The following is a 5,642-nucleotide window of genomic DNA, read 5'->3' as shown; positions in this document are numbered from 1 at the left end:
GGGGAACNCCAGGGCCAAGAAGTGGGAGTGGGTAGGTAGGGGAACAGGGTGTGGGGAGGGTATAGGGGACATTCGGGATAGCATTTGAAATGTAAATGAAGAAAATATCTAATAAAATAATTTTTAAAAAGACAGAAAGAAAAAAAATAAAACTAAAGTCTGTCATCGTGGAGGAAGGAAGCCTCCTTGGGGCAAGCCAGCCCTCCTAACTAATCCTACTTAACTGGACAGAAAGCACCAGACTTGAGCCAGGGGAGGGAAGAATGGAAGAACTTTTTTGTAGAAAGATTCCGGGTACTAAGTACCCATTTGAGAAATTAGGTTTGGAAAGAGGGTGTTTTTTTATTTATTTTTTTTTCAAGAATACTGAGAAGAAACTAGAAATACTTTCTGTAGCCACATTATATACAGGAGAAAACACAGCAAACAGCTAACATTTCTAGTTCTTCTTCTATTTTTATTATTATTATTTTCTTTATTTACATTACAAATGCTATCCCGAAAGTTCCCTATACCCCCCCCCCCGCACTCCCCTGCTCCCCTACCCACCCACTCCCACTACTTGTCCCTGGCCTTCCCCTGTGCTGGGTCATATAAAGTTTACAAGACCAAGGGGCTTCGGAAAGAGGGTGTTTTAAAAGGAGCATAACGCCATCATGAACATCTGCTCGCTATCATTCCTCCTCACCTTTGTACAATGTCTTTCAAGCTGAAAGGGAATGCCACTGCTGAGTAGACTGGTTTGTGAGCCAGCTGAGCTGCCTCAGGGAGGGCTGAGAGGCTGCAGAAATGGAAGCCCAGTCACCGTTTTCTGTGATCAGAATTCGGGCCAATTCTGCATGAGGCATCTGTTAATCACAGTTAGTGTCCACTCTAATTGGCAGTGATCTCAAACCTCACCACCCAGGGGCCAATGCAGAAAACCCAATTCTGAAAGTACAGCCAGGCCTCAAAGGAAGAACACAGCAGGCAAGTTCCTTGCTCTTCACCACAGACTAAGCAGGGATGCTGCAGGGAGGATCTGTATCAGTGACAGATAAAACAGTAACGTGCAATGGTTAAACTATAAAAACCAATAATGGGCAAAGCCGGCTTGAAAACAGCCTTTGTGATAAAGGAAGCATATTGTTTTATGGAAGAGAAAGGAAAAACGTGAAGATATTTCAGAGAAGTGTTTGGCAGGCATTCTCAATAGATAGAAGGCTTGTTTCTCAAACAGGACTATTTTTAGAGATGCTCCTGGACCACCAGCAAAGATGGAAGATTCCTAGGCTCCACTCCAGGTCAAAGGTCTGACCTGAGAGAGGCAGAGAGAGAGAACAAAGCTGCATTTTAACTAGCTCTGTGGCAGTTTGTTTTGTTTGCATTTAATTTTTTATACAGCTCAAGTCAGTTTTTATAATAGCTCAGGCTATTCTGGAACTCACTGTATAGCTAAGGTGGGCCTCAAATTCATGTCAGCCTTCCTGGCTCATTCTTCAAAGCATGACTCAGTACACTCAGACCCTCTAGACAGTATTAAATGTAATGTCCTTTGGGAGAGAAAGAAAGATAACATGCCCAATCTTAATCCGATACTTACATATATATGCATAAACCTACATATGTATGTATGTATGTATATACATATAGACAGACAGATATATATGCACATATACATTTGGTGAATGGAGCAGAACCCCAACAGTCACCCTTTATTATTCTCTCAGCCTTTTTATACCTTCTTAGACAAAAGTTCTTTATAAAATTACCTCACAGGTAATGCATGAGGCATCTGTTACACAAAAGGGGAGCTACTGGAGGATGTCAATAGTAAATGGTGTTTCATTTTATAAGACCATTATGAGTTCAAAGCAACAGATACACATGGCCTTGTTTTATCATAGGGCGTAATTTTGTCCTCATCCTTGAACCTGACCTAAAATGAATGTTTTTACTTGATCATAATTTGTACCAAGCCTTTTTCTCTTCTTAGTGCAATTTATGAAAGCTCATTGTATTACTAATCATGCAGCCTTTACCTACTATTCTATGAGGAGGGCACACATTCCATTCTTTGTTTTGTTTTTTGTTTTGTTTTGTTTTTCAAGACAGGGTTTCTCTGTACAACCCTGGCTGTCCTAGAACTCACTTTGTAGACCAGGCTGGACTCAAACTCAGAAATCTGCCTGTCTCTGCCTCCCGAGTGCTGGGATTAAAGGCGTGCGCCATCACACTGGGCTTTCTATTCTTGACTCTAACTTTATTTCATCTTTCGAGCAAAATAACTAAAACCATCTCCTTAAAATTTCATCCTAAAAATGGTTTGAATCAAATCAGGAATTCTATAAAGTCTATAATTCATCTAAACAGCATGAATTCATGAAAGTTCACTCTCATGTTGATTTGCAGGAAATTTGCCCAATTGGGTGGGCTATCACCCAGGAATTAATCACACCAGGCTGTGAGGATCTCCTGGTGTCCACTCACACCAAGCCAAATAAATGAGGAGTATAGCAATGACAAGCATGAGAAAACACATCAGTAGCAATCCTTAGATGAAGTCTCTGGGGTCGTACCTCCCCATAGTACACCCATCAGAGCCGAGCAAGATGGAGGGAGCTTACTTGCCCATGACATCTGCTGCTATACACACTGGGGCTTGAATATGTGCTAAAACTAAAAAAGGAGGAGGTATATGAACCAGTTTACAAATGAATCTCTCCAGAAGCTACCACGAAGTATCTCCTTCCTTCCCATCTTTAAATGCCTAATGATGACAGCCAAAGGGTCATTTTTCACTGGTAGGTCACTCACAGCCTCAGCGTCGAGCATTGTGCCTTGCACATAGAATGACTGAATACACAGGGCAAAATGTCTTCAAAGAGAAAGAAAGGTATCAGTCCAGAGAGGTTATTAACCATATAAACCGGTCAATGGAAAAATCCCACAAAATTCCTGAAGGTTTGATCAATTACAGAGTTAGGGAGGTCATAGTGAGAACCATGAGGTTCTTCTCCCCACTTCAGATCCTAGGAAGAAGACAGGTGCAGAAGGAGAGCCCCCTCTTTCAGAGCACAAGACTATGAAGCTCAAGTGGACATTCAAAGTGAGCAGTCGGCCCTCTGGTCTTGGTTTCACTGTGTTTTTAGGGCAATGAATCAGCTTATAGTCTGCTAGTGTGTGTGATCATGATGAGGAAGCAGATAATATGCCTTTTAACTTTTAGATCTACATACCAGGAGGAGCCCAGTCCTGTATACCACTCAGTGGATTTGGTGCCAAATACATTAATGACACTGAATATTAGGTTGTCACTAGACATGAAGAAGAAGAAATCATACACATCATATATATATGTATATATATATATCATATGTATTATATATACATTTATGCCATATGTGTATATATATGATTTCCTATATATGATTTATATGTGATGTGCATTGTTAAATATACATATATATATATAATGACCAGAAAAGACTGAGGCATGATTAGTGACATTCATTCACCCATATTCTCACACATTTCACAGTCCTTGCAAATAAACAAGGTCTGTTACTGGTTGAGATGAAGGCAAAGTGTTGGTTTCTCATATTGGCAAGGCTGGGGAGGGAAACGGGCCTTCCCATGATAGAACAATAAGATGGCCAGCAATGGCGTGGTCCCTGACTATAGAAAGCAGAATGCTCTGCTAGTCAGTTATAGACAAATACTGTGAGTATCAAGACAGCCTTGTTGTTTAAAGAGAGTAGGACTTAGTGTTTTCCCTGTCTTACATATAAAAGTTGTTTCAAAAATTGTTTTCTAAAATTTCAGCTTCTAAGAACAACTAAGAATCTCAACTCTTCCACTTCTTTTAAGGGTGTGGCCTCTGGCTGGTCTACCATGCTCCAGTGGAGAGCTCCACGCCTGTGAGTATTTAGGCACCACAAATAGGACTTGGGCTATTTAACAAAAGAAAAGGACTGGAATTTGGGAGGGAGCTTAACAATGAGTGTAGATCTTGGAGGAGATATGAAAGATTAAGTGTATATGTATGAAATTCTCAAAGAATTAACAATAATACTTTCTAAGAAAGAATCTTGACTCTCTGGTATATAATTCTGGGTATACATGTTCCAGACTCAGGGAACAGCTAGAATATGAGTCCCTTAGGCTTCAGTCAATGAGAAGGGTGCTGATTCCAACACATTCTCAGAGTTGAAACTGACGCTTTGAAAGTGGATATTGCAACTGTAAAGTTCTTGCCAGGAATAACTTTATTTGCACATAACTCTCATGGAGATATGTCACAGAACTCCATCCTTTATGAGAAAAAAATTCAACTACAGACTGATTTATCTTAAGAATGAGAGAAAACTCAAAGGAAACTCACGTTTGCCCCACATCTTCTCTGATTATGAAGATGTGGAACACCTAGTAGACTATGGAATCTATTCTACTCCAGGCTTTATTTACCTTTGCTACTTTTGAGCCCCATGTATTCCAAATAGTCTATCTAACATTATCTTCAGAGAGAAAAGTTATGAGAAGTTACTCAATTGTGAAGTAAAGATTTGCTATTGACATTTTAGTATGAGAGATGCCGTCAGCAAGACAGAGGCCATTGTACTCTGGTGGAACAGGAGATGTTTTCCATGGTCAGAAGTCACACTAAGGCAATTCCTGGTACAGCCAACACTGAGGTCTAGAAAAGTTAATAGAAGAGATGAATTGAATCTTGAGAAGCAAGAATTTTTGCCAGATGGAGAACACATTGAGCGACAATCTTCCTATGTAAGGAAAAGACAGGCAATATACTGAGATTTGAAAAATAGAGACATTTAGATTTGGTAGGCTATTTAGAATTATTAAAAGTGGATGATGTGAGGTATTGGAGAGATGGAGACTGATTGAGAGTACTGACTTCTCTTTCAGAGGATCCAGATTGCGTTTCCAGCATCCACATGGTGGCTCATAAAATTCTAGTTCCACGAGATCCAATGCCCCCTTTTTAGTCTCTGTGAGCACCATATGTGCACATGGTACACATACATACATGCAAACAAAACACCCATGCACATCAAATAAAATAATTAAAAAATTTTAACTGCAGAATGTAAGATTAAGGAGTCAAGAGTTCTTGTGAGCTCAGTGTAAAAGACTAAGTTTGCTAATATCCTTTAAACTGGGGAAAGAAAAATAAAATTTGTAGTGTAGTTCTTTAGTCAGTACTGGGAAAATTTTTATTAGAAATTCCCTAAAATCTTAAGCATCTATAAGAAACATGTCAAATGATGACTTTTAGCCATTGGACCATCCTCATCACAAGACAATCATCTCCAAGAAGGGAAAAATAGGAGAAGGCGGTGAGCTTCACAATGTTCTCAAAATTTAGTGTCTTGAAGAAATTTCCAAATTCTAGAGTATACACTGGCATTGCAGAGTTTGGGCACATAGAATTTAAAATTCAAGATTTAGTATCTAGAACTCATTGGACAGTGCAGAAAAGGAATGATTACACACACAATAAGAGAACCAATGGAGAGGGGATGCTTAGAGATGCATAGAGCCCAACCAAACACCACTGATTCTCAGCAGGGCATGACATCCCAGGTACATGGTCTCTCTCTCTCTCTCTCTCTCTCTCTCTCTCTCTCTCTCTCTCTCTCTCT

Source organism: Mus pahari, chromosome 2, assembly GCF_900095145.1.
Source record: "Mus pahari chromosome 2, PAHARI_EIJ_v1.1, whole genome shotgun sequence".
Lineage (NCBI taxonomy): Eukaryota > Metazoa > Chordata > Mammalia > Rodentia > Muridae > Mus > Mus pahari.
This window is presented reverse-complemented; position numbering follows the sequence as displayed.